Source organism: Sitophilus oryzae, unplaced genomic scaffold, assembly GCF_002938485.1.
Source record: "Sitophilus oryzae breed Bouriz unplaced genomic scaffold, Soryzae_2.0 scaffold_177_pilon_pilon, whole genome shotgun sequence".
Lineage (NCBI taxonomy): Eukaryota > Metazoa > Arthropoda > Insecta > Coleoptera > Curculionidae > Sitophilus > Sitophilus oryzae.
This window is the reverse complement of record NW_022146479.1, coordinates 8,359,438-8,369,733: the sequence shown is the minus strand read 5'-3', so window position 1 is coordinate 8,369,733 and position 10,296 is coordinate 8,359,438. Positions and strand designations below refer to the sequence as shown.

The following is a 10,296-nucleotide window of genomic DNA, read 5'->3' as shown; positions in this document are numbered from 1 at the left end:
AGAATACGAAAAAAATATTTATTATTTAATAAAAAAAAACTAACGGCCTTAATGTGACGAGCACTGGTACATTTACCTTAGGCCGGTACTAGACTAGATTTCTTTGTCAAATATCTTTTATAAAAGATATTTGATTGAAAAAAATTTGACGATGTAATATGCAATATTTTATAAAATATTGTATATTTCACACACTGTCAAATTCTTCATAAAATCTCTTTTAAGTAAAGTCTTTGACAAATAAATCTTATAGTGTGATAGCCGCCTTATACAAATTTTATCAAGGATGTTATTAATAAAAAGAAAACTTTTTATCCGATTGGATTTCGATTAAGATGGAGTAAATGTTACGATGCAAATCGATTTGTTTACGCCTCGGGCTGTATTATTGAAAGTCAGCGAAATCTGGAAACGAAGGGAATCAATCAGATCGGATTTTGATATAAGAATAAGTTGTCACCGCTCATTCGAGCGCCAAAATCGAGAAACAAAGGGGACGCCATCAGAAACACATTTCGGCGTGAGGATTTTCAGAAAACACAAGTCACGCCGAACCAATTTAGCCGATGGCCGGGCCATCGTTAGCAAACAATATTGTGGAGAAGTTGTGAAAATTAATCGACAAAATATTATAAGTGGCGTGTGTAGCAGTTGTGGCGTCGCCCTGATTATGTGACGAATTACCTATTAAAAATATTTTCCCCATTTTCCTCTCCTCTAATATATTTTCCAACCGAAGAATCTTATATAAAGTCTTATATTGTGTGTGAACTTTTTTCTTTAACAAAGCTTTATACGATTTAAAAGTGGCAATAATCGTAGATTCACATTAATCAACAAATTTCTAAAAAACTCTATAAACTAAATTGAATTCTCTATTATTATTATATTCCTATTTAGGAATGAACCCAATTAATTTACAACCAATACAATTAAACTGTATTCTTTATATTCTGGAAACTTATTCTGGCAGCATATTCTGCACATAAAAATAAAATTAGTAAAAAAATTCGTATAAATTTTGTCCCAAAGTGCTTCGTTTCAGAGGTAGGTACAAGGTGTAGGTACAAGTTTAATTTTTATCCATTGTAATTGCTGCATTAAGCAATGAACTAAGGGGTAAAAGAAACTAACTGTATCACTGTTGGAATTACATGTACATTTTCTTGGCAGTCGTTGTCATAAGTCGACTATATTTATATGGTATACATAGGCAGTCATTGGCACACATACACAGTCATTGGCAGTCGCTTCGTAGTAACATGATATTTTGGCAGTATATTGAAATGTATATTTTTTAAGTATGTGAGACACCCCTCGCATTGAACCTTATTTAAATGAGTTCTTCTTAATTTATTTGGGTTATTTCTAATTTAATTGGGTTCGTTTCATTTCTTTTGAGTCTGATAGAAATATAATAATAATAGAGAAGCCTCCAGTTTAATTTATGATTTATGAATAAGCTTAACTGACTACTTAACTAAATAAAGATTCTTGGCAATGAAATTTGGAAGTCCACTTATTGGATTTCACTAATATTTGATATTCTACAGGGTTAGTCTTAAATAAGTACAAATATTTTCGGGGCTGGTAGATCTCGACAAAAGAAACATATTTTCTCTTTAACGTTTTTCAAATAAGTCCAAAATAACCGAGGTATTTTACTTTGAAAAGTTAAAAAAAATTTTTTTTGCTTATTTTGAAAACCGCTGGATCTTTTCTGGGTTTTCTCCCTTGTAAATTTAATCCACTACCTATGCTGCCATATTATAAAGATGTTATGCTTTATACCTAAATATTAAAAAAAAAAAATTCAAAAAATTCCAAATTTTGAAAAAAAAATTCGCGAAAAAACGTCATAGACCTGATTTCATCAAAACGTCATTGACCATAGATTTCTGGAATCGAAATATACCACCCCTAAAAATATTTCTACTTATTTAAGACTCACCCTGTATAATTAAATTGCGAAGTGTACTCAATTTACCTGATTTTTTCACATACTTTTATTTTTTATAGTGATTTAGAATCTTGTTGAATAATGTGAATCTAGGATTATTGAAACTTTTAAATAGTATAAAGCTGTGTTATAGAAATAAAAAATAAAAATACAATATAATATTTTTTAAACGTAATATTGTTTATTTAAATTAAAATGTTTTTTTTTTCGTTTCAAATGACAATCCACCACTGGTCTGCGATGGAAAAGAGGCTTGTTAACAGTTTGTTGAGCAACGTAACAGTTTATTTTTTAATAAGTCCGGAGGGAGTTTAGATATGTCTAATAATTGTAAAACGGAACAATTTTGGGTGGGGTTTAGTCGTGTTGTTTTCCGTGATTCCACGGAGTATCGAGTTACCTTCTCTTTGCTTTTAATGCGCGATAAAAGATTTCAATTCGTGAGCGAATAAAGATCAACAATTTTCTCAGACACATATTCACGCAACATTTAATTACAAATAGTATTTATTGCATCAAAATATTAGCGAAAAATACGTTTTATTGACTTTTATAGCGACGTTTGATTTATACCACTGTTAAATAACAATTATTATAATAATATATTAGCGTGGCCCAATAAAATCGCGGATTTTATCGAGGCTCATTTGCGGCAAATAAATGAAACGTGGAAATTATGTTTAAAACCATCAACCAGTTTTAAAACATGCGGAATACCAGACCATAGAGAATTCTTTAATGAAATAATAATTATTATATGTATTTGTATAACATTCGTTTAAGATCAATACAGATATTTTTAAAAGTAGGCACCGATATTATTATATATATGTATGTATCAAGAAATAGTTACGAAATTTTTATGAGTCAATTAAAATAAAAATTGGTAGAAAGTGAGGCTCTAGGGTTAATTTAAGCTACCGAAAGATTAAGATTTATTATAAAAAATCGGCGAATGCCAATATCTGCGCCGGAGAGCTGCCACTTGATTAAGTAAAGGGTATTTATCTTTGGGGAAGTAGCGGTCCATCGATTTTTTTCTATCTAGTAAGATTTGTAACGAGCGGGGCCGGATGAAATACATGTTAGTGACAGTTCGGCATGCATTTCGGGGTATCTGAAAGGGTTGGCAAGATAAAGGGCTACGGTAAATGAGTCCGTCCGTCCTTCCGTCGGTTGCTGTAGCCTCTGGTCACTTTCATTAACTGGATACTTGACAAATGATAATTGGTAAAGCGATTGGTCACTCTGTACCCTGTCACTTATACCTATCGTTCCTCATTTACCAATTCTATTTAGCCGACGTTGCGAAATGGCACCTACTAATTGCCAATGATTTATATTATTTATACAATGAAATATCACGATTTTAATTGCGTTTTCTTCTGCCCGATCGAGGCGACTTGCACAGGTCAAAATACCTGTTTCCTTAACAAACCATGTATAGCGCGTAGGCTTGACCATCTTAAGAACAAATAATATTGATATACATATACTGACTCTGTGCCGTATATCCAAATGTTTTAAGGCATAACCGAAAAAATAACTTAACTTGGTTGAATATTTTAATCGTTATGTTACTGTAAATGTCCGAAATGCGGTAAAACCTAGTAGAAGCGCGCTAAACATAGGATTTACCAAAAGCATGTGGTAAAATCCCGAAAACTGTAAATGTCCGATTTGCGGTAAAACCTAGGATAAGCGCGCTAAACCTAGGATTTACCAAAAACATGTGGTAAAGGCCCGAAAACTATTTATTTTGCTTCCATTTCGGACTTTTACCGGACCCAAACAGTAAATCTTAGGATTTACCACACGGCATTGGTAAAAGTACGAATAAGCAAGTGGTAGTAAAAACCAACCAACCCCACAAATAACCACGTAATCAATGCATTAACACCCCCCAAATAACCAGGCTAACAAATACATTAACACCCATATTGTTGCTATAAGAAAAATAATTCGTACTTTTACCAATGCGGTGTGGTAAATCCTAAGATTTACTGTTTGGGTCCGGTAAAAGTCTGAAATGGAAGCAAAATAGAAAAGTTTTCGAGCTTTTACCACTTGCTTTTGGCAAATCCTAGGTTTAGCGCGCTTATCCTAGGTTTTACCGCATTTCGGACATTTACAGTGACAGTTACATTTGAGAATCGTATCACCGTATCTATCTGGTCAATTTTTTCGTTTTCGGTGCATTCATGGATATGAATTATTGTGAATTCTTTTGCCTTTATTGTTATGAATACGTATGCTTTATGAATAAACTAGCAAGAGTCTGAAATCCCTTGATGTCTGTTGTTTTGCATATCAACAACATAAACAGCAATTGTTATGAGAGGATATGGAATAGAGGTGAGTTGAATTTACTTATTGTCATATGAAAGTCATTTAATATTATTTTTATTATTTTCAGTACAAGATGAAGAGGAAATATCATAATATTAAAGAAGCTTCGTATTGCGTCGGGTCGATCGGCGTTTATTGTGTTTATGTAAGGGTTTTCAAAGAACCTTAAGGTCTCAGTTAGTATTACTAAATGTTCTAATTATTATTGATGGTGTCCGATACGCAAAGTTTTCAAGTGCTACAATAGAATGAGAATTTTGTAGAGAATAGCGAAAGTTGAGGCCTAGAAGTAGATTGAACTAGATAAATTATTGAACAATATTAAATTTGACAAAAATCAAACAAAACATGTGGTAAAGGCCCGAAAACTATTTATTTTGCTTCCATTTCGGACTTTTACCGGACCCAAACAGTAAATCTTAGGATTTACCACACGGCATTGGTAAAAGTACGAATAAGCAAGTGGTAGTAAAAACCAACCAACCCCACCAAATAACCACGTAATCAATGCATTAACACCCCCCAAATAACCAGACTAACCAATACATTAACACCCTCCAAATAACCAGGCTAACCAATGCATTAACACCCCTATTGTTGCTATAAGAAAAATAATTCGTACTTTTACCAATGCGGTGTGGTAAATCCTAAGATTTACTGTTTGGGTCCGGTAAAAGTCTGAAATGGAAGCAAAATAAAAAAGTTTTCGAGCTTTTACCACTTGCTTTTGGCAAATCCTAGGTTTAGCGCGCTTATCCTAGGTTTTACCGCATTTCGGACATTTACAGTGACAGTTACATTTGAGAATCGTATCACCGTATCTATCTGGTCAATTTTTTCGTTTTCGGTGCATTCATGGATATGAATTATTGTGAATTCTTTTGCCTTTATTGTTATGAATACGTATGCTTTATGAATAAAAGTTTGCCCAACGATCCATGACAGTGACAATTGTGCCTGCCATTTTTCAACTACCTTTAATTTTCCTATAAAGTAAAGTCCGTCTGTCTAGCGAGTCACGGAAGAATATCGTCAGACGACATCAAAACAATTACGGGAAATACATTTTTCCTGTGAATTAATATGACCGACAACAACTCTCACTATCTGGTATTCTCTCGTTAGACAAACTATACATAAATAAAATCATAATTTATTTTTCGAGGATTTTTTCCGGATTTCAGTGCTTAATTGTCCGGAATTTCCAAAACCTTGTATGGAAACTCTATGCAAGTTATAAGACCACAACGTGGGGATGGGAAAAAAAGAGATACGAATTTGCAGCTTAGACCCATGCAGGGTCGCTTAGGATTGTAGAGGGTAAGATGGATGATTTTTAGATTATTTTTTTTTCAAAATCTTTTAGACAGATTTTGGTATTATATTTATACTCATATAAAACGATCTTCAATACTTCAGTTTATATATACTGTTTTTTCTAGAGGAGAAATAGCTGCTGAGGCTTAGGACTAAAGTTTTCCCTGTGTACGCACGGTAGAGAAATTTCCGTTTTTACTGCTGGGTCCTCTGGCCGGTTGCAGGTTAAGTATTTCATTAGAGAGCGTCGGTAAAGTTTAAATGCCGCTGCCCTCGGCTTTAATGGACATCTCCCGAGTGCCCGAGATGTCAGGAGCAGCAAGTGGCAGCGGCGACCCAGCGTGGAGAGGCCCATTCGCGCTGAAATGTGATTTACGGTACACAATATGCATATGCGCGTAGTTGATATCAACTTAAACGAGCCGATTTTTGCCGTGCCGTTATATGGCGGTGCGTTGTCACGACCGTCTTGGGCTCGACCAATGCCTAGCTGAGACCACCAGTTAATTGCCGACTAAGGAGAGCTAGCTGCAAGCTGCCAAGTGCCCTCCGTTTATGTGCACGCTGCTGCAGCTTGTATACGACTTATATCGAGACACGGATTTTATACACCGTAAAAAATAACTTTTCAATATTGTTCCATACCACAAGACTAGATATATAGTTAGGAACTATCGGAATCAAGAAATAGCCATCTTATTTAATAGCCAAGCAGCATTAAAAGCGATCAACTCAGTAACCATCAATTCGAAGTTGGTTAGAGAATGCTTAAGAATGCTCATAGAAAAGGAGCGAACACTCCACTTACTGGAGCCAGAACCACTCGAAGAAATTTCTTAAAACTTGCGACCGAGAAAAATCAAAGATTTCCTTTGATTTAAGTAAGAACATTCTTCGAATTGTCACGGGGTTTTTAAAAGAATATTGTCCCCTGCATGAACACCTCAGTAGATTGAAGCTAAGAGTCAACGGCGAATGCAGATTCTGTGGGGAAACATCAGAACACCTCATCGCTGAGTGCACTGAGTCGATAACCATTCGTGCCATCAACTTTGGTACGACTGATATCGGAGATGGTGGAGAACAAACCTTTGTAAAACTGTCTTAGATACTTTTGTCAAAGCCTTGAGACTGATGAACTACAACTCAAGAAAGGGGGACACAATAGATCCGTAATAATGATCATTCTATCGTTTTACTAAGTAAGTATAGGTGTGTTATATTTTTTTCAGCTTTTTGGTCCATTTGATTTATAAAGTAACTCCGCTACGCCAGTCCCAAGCCTGGGGCCCCATTGCACTCTGGGGAAGGAGGAGGGGGAGGAGTAACAACCTCGTTAAAAAACCAGGGTTCATCTGGCCCGGATGATAGTACCCTGTCAGGGCTCCTATCTAGGATACAGACGAACATGCTGTCTTGTAGAAAGGTGTTACGCACGTCAAACGAACTCTGATCAAGGTATATATGTTTATATAACCTTGATCAGAAATTAAGTAGGCCTTCAGGTTCAGATATCACACTATCTTTATAATATTAATAATAAATAACTCAGTAAAGTGTCAGTCTCTAAACAATGATGAATGGAGACGAGAACTACACAAGTTACGAAACTAATATTAGTGAGGTAGGTCTGGATTACAAAACTTACCTTCTACATAATAAGTTAGTACTAAAATATTCTATTTTTTCCAGGACTTCTCTAGTGCGGCACGAATAATTGTTTTTTTTATGCTGCTTCAGATATACCCAAGGATATATCCAGATATATCTATCTTGATGCATGTTAAATCTACTAGCAAGAGTCTGAAATCCCTTGATGTCTGTTGTTTTGCATATCAACAACATAAACAGCAATTGTTATGAGAGGATATGGAATAGAGGTGAGTTGAATTTACTTATTGTCATATGAAAGTCATTTAATATTATTTTTATTATTTTCAGTACAAGATGAAGAGGAAATATCATAATATTAAAGAAGCTTCGTATTGCGTCGGGTCGATCGGCGTTTATTGTGTTTATGTAAGGGTTTTCAAAGAACCTTAAGGTCTCAGTTAGTATTACTATATGTTCTAATTATTATTGATGGTGTCCGATACGCAAAGTTTTCAAGTGCCGCAATAGAATGAGAATTTTGTAGAGAATAGCGAAAGTTGAGGCCTAGAAGTAGATTGAACTAGATAAATTATTGAACAATATTAAATTTGACTGAAAATATTCAAATCAATTGCAATACACAGAATCTCGGGAATAGAATCTCAGAATATATATTTATACCAAAACACTTTTTTGGACTAGATTTTAGCTTATAGACTGGCGCTATGGATGTGCCGCGACCAGGACTGGAGATTGGGCAAGGCTTTCCAGTTATGTTGGATTTGGATGTTTATTATAATCTAAGATTATAAACCCTGAGCTCTGCTACCAATTTCATTTGAGGGCATGGTCTGTTCATGCTGATATATTCTGAGTGGCGGTAAATCGTTTCTGATATTCGGTATAAAATCATGGAAGACTATGGAGTTGACGTAGGTATTTGTCAACTAGGTTAAAAATGTAAGTGACCTTAATTACCTATAGTATGATTAAAAGTTTTATGGTCAAGCTGACTTTGAACACGGGGGTAAACATATTCATTTACAATGCCATTTTCTATCTGTTTAAAGAAATTTTATCCGTCATAATATAAAAGTCATCAAAATGTAAAGTCAGCATGATCATTAGATTTTTTGATCATAGGATAGTTTTTTTTCTGAAATATAAAAGGGTTGTTGTTCTTTTTAGTTACAGTTACTTGAAGATTCTTGAAGAGATTCCTGATGAGTTACCTTGACTGGTGAAGCTCTAGGGCGAAGATTTGGGGACACTATCAATACATAGGATTAAGGTTGAGAACGAGATTGAACCAGGTGTGTTATACGTTTGTCTCATTTTCTTTTTATTTCCATCTAACGGGGTTTCTCTTTTGTTTCAGGTTAGTGCTAGGACTAGATTAGATGTAGCTTGTAATCGCGAGTGATAGTGAAAATATGGGGCCCTCTTAGTCTCGAAATCATTCGAAAATCTAAACAGTTTTTTACTGTCGGTCGTAGTTTTCGACATAATTATTGTAATCAGAAAGCAAATCTATTATTTTTCAGGGAATATATTTTTTTTCGTATAGCATTTATTTAACTTTTAAAGGTTTAGTAGGTTTATTTAAAATTTTGCAATATTTGTTCAACTCTTCCTTGGACTATGAAGATAATATAATATGAAGGTCAGTAATAGAATTTAATGTTGATTGAATTTTCGGGAATGAACTAGAAAACCCTAGAAAACCACCAGAAGAACAAGTATTGAGAAAAAATATATTAATGGGATAGAGGTAAATAAGACTCTAGAGGTAAATAAGACTATGCATTTATATTTTATTCTTCAACATTTTCTTTAGGCATCGACTGTTACCTAATGACAACGTTAACTGTGCTCATGTTTTATAGTGCTTTCAATAAATCACTAATTTTCGGATTTTTCTTTTTTGCCCTAAATGCCTAGGAGACAGTACCTGACAGTATTTTAGGAACTGTAGAGGAAACAGGGCTATGAAGGAACTCTAAAAGGAATAATTTGAAAATATACGAAGATCTAACTGGATTGAAAAAAGAAGAATATATATGATGAGTGAAGTTGGTGAACCACATCACACCATTTAGGAACCTTTAAATTACATTACTAATAAATGTTAGTGTTGTTAATTTGCAGATTGCCTTAATAAATGAGTTTAACTGATTTATTTTTCATTTCAATTCTAATTAGCTCTATAATAGGGCACAAACTTATTTGTAGGAATTTGAAGATCAAAAAACTAATAGAAAGCTGTAGGTCTCTGGATTGATACCGATGGTGAAAGATACAATTCAAGATACAAGGAAAGAAACTAGAATAGATGGATTTATTGGAGGAAATAGTAGCAGTCCCAATTAATGTTTTTCCTAAGAATATATAAGGCGAGTAACATTCAGTCTTTATTAAATATCATACATAGATGTATAATAGAACTCAAAAGAAGATTTTTTAATAAGATTTCTTATTACAGGTCTACTACAATGACACGATCCTTCTTGCAAGAATTTGGAGTTGAGAGGTGACTGCGATTTACAAAACATACGTAAGAGTTTTTGCTATTTATTAAAATTATATTTTACTTTACACTTTAAGAACTATTTATTTTCTAAATATATTTATTATTTTCTGTAATTCAAACATAATATCATCGACGTTACTTAGTAATTACTTTCTTGCTTTACCCTGGTCTTCTTAGAACATTTCATGCCGTTGGTCTCTCAATTTTTGTTTCTCACACTTATTTCGGTTTTTGATATCATTTAGTAGCAATTCCGATCTTCTTGTAAGTCTTCTTCACTGTATGCTCAATTTTTTTTGTATCTTTTCTGTTGTCTATGTCTGTCTCTAACTTTTGTTCTGAAGTATATTGTGTTTCAGGATAATGTTCTTTTTGTTCTATTATACAATTACCCAATTATGTGTATATATGCATTAAATATGTATTTCCGAGTGATTTTTTCTCCGAGTGTAGGAATTCAGCTACGCCAAAGTCAATTAGAATATTTAGCTAGCTGCATTCTGCAAGGTGATCTGGAAAATTAAATTAGACCCGAAGAAAGTGAACA

At 34.0% G+C, this 10,296-nt stretch overlaps 1 long non-coding RNA gene across 2 annotated transcripts; it reads left to right on the top strand.

The window, feature by feature from the left end:
* The first annotated feature begins 6,904 nt into the window (after positions 1–6,904).
* Positions 6,905–8,797, top strand: LOC115882429. 2 transcript variants are annotated; one of them, XR_004050191.1, is made up of 5 exons: positions 6,905–7,250; positions 7,319–7,506; positions 7,568–8,179; positions 8,408–8,532; positions 8,598–8,797. It is a non-coding gene; the product is annotated as an uncharacterized LOC115882429 (long non-coding RNA). The 2 variants fall into 2 exon arrangements; XR_004050190.1 differs by having other exon boundaries at positions 7,319–8,179.
* The last annotated feature ends 1,499 nt before the right edge of the window (positions 8,798–10,296 follow it).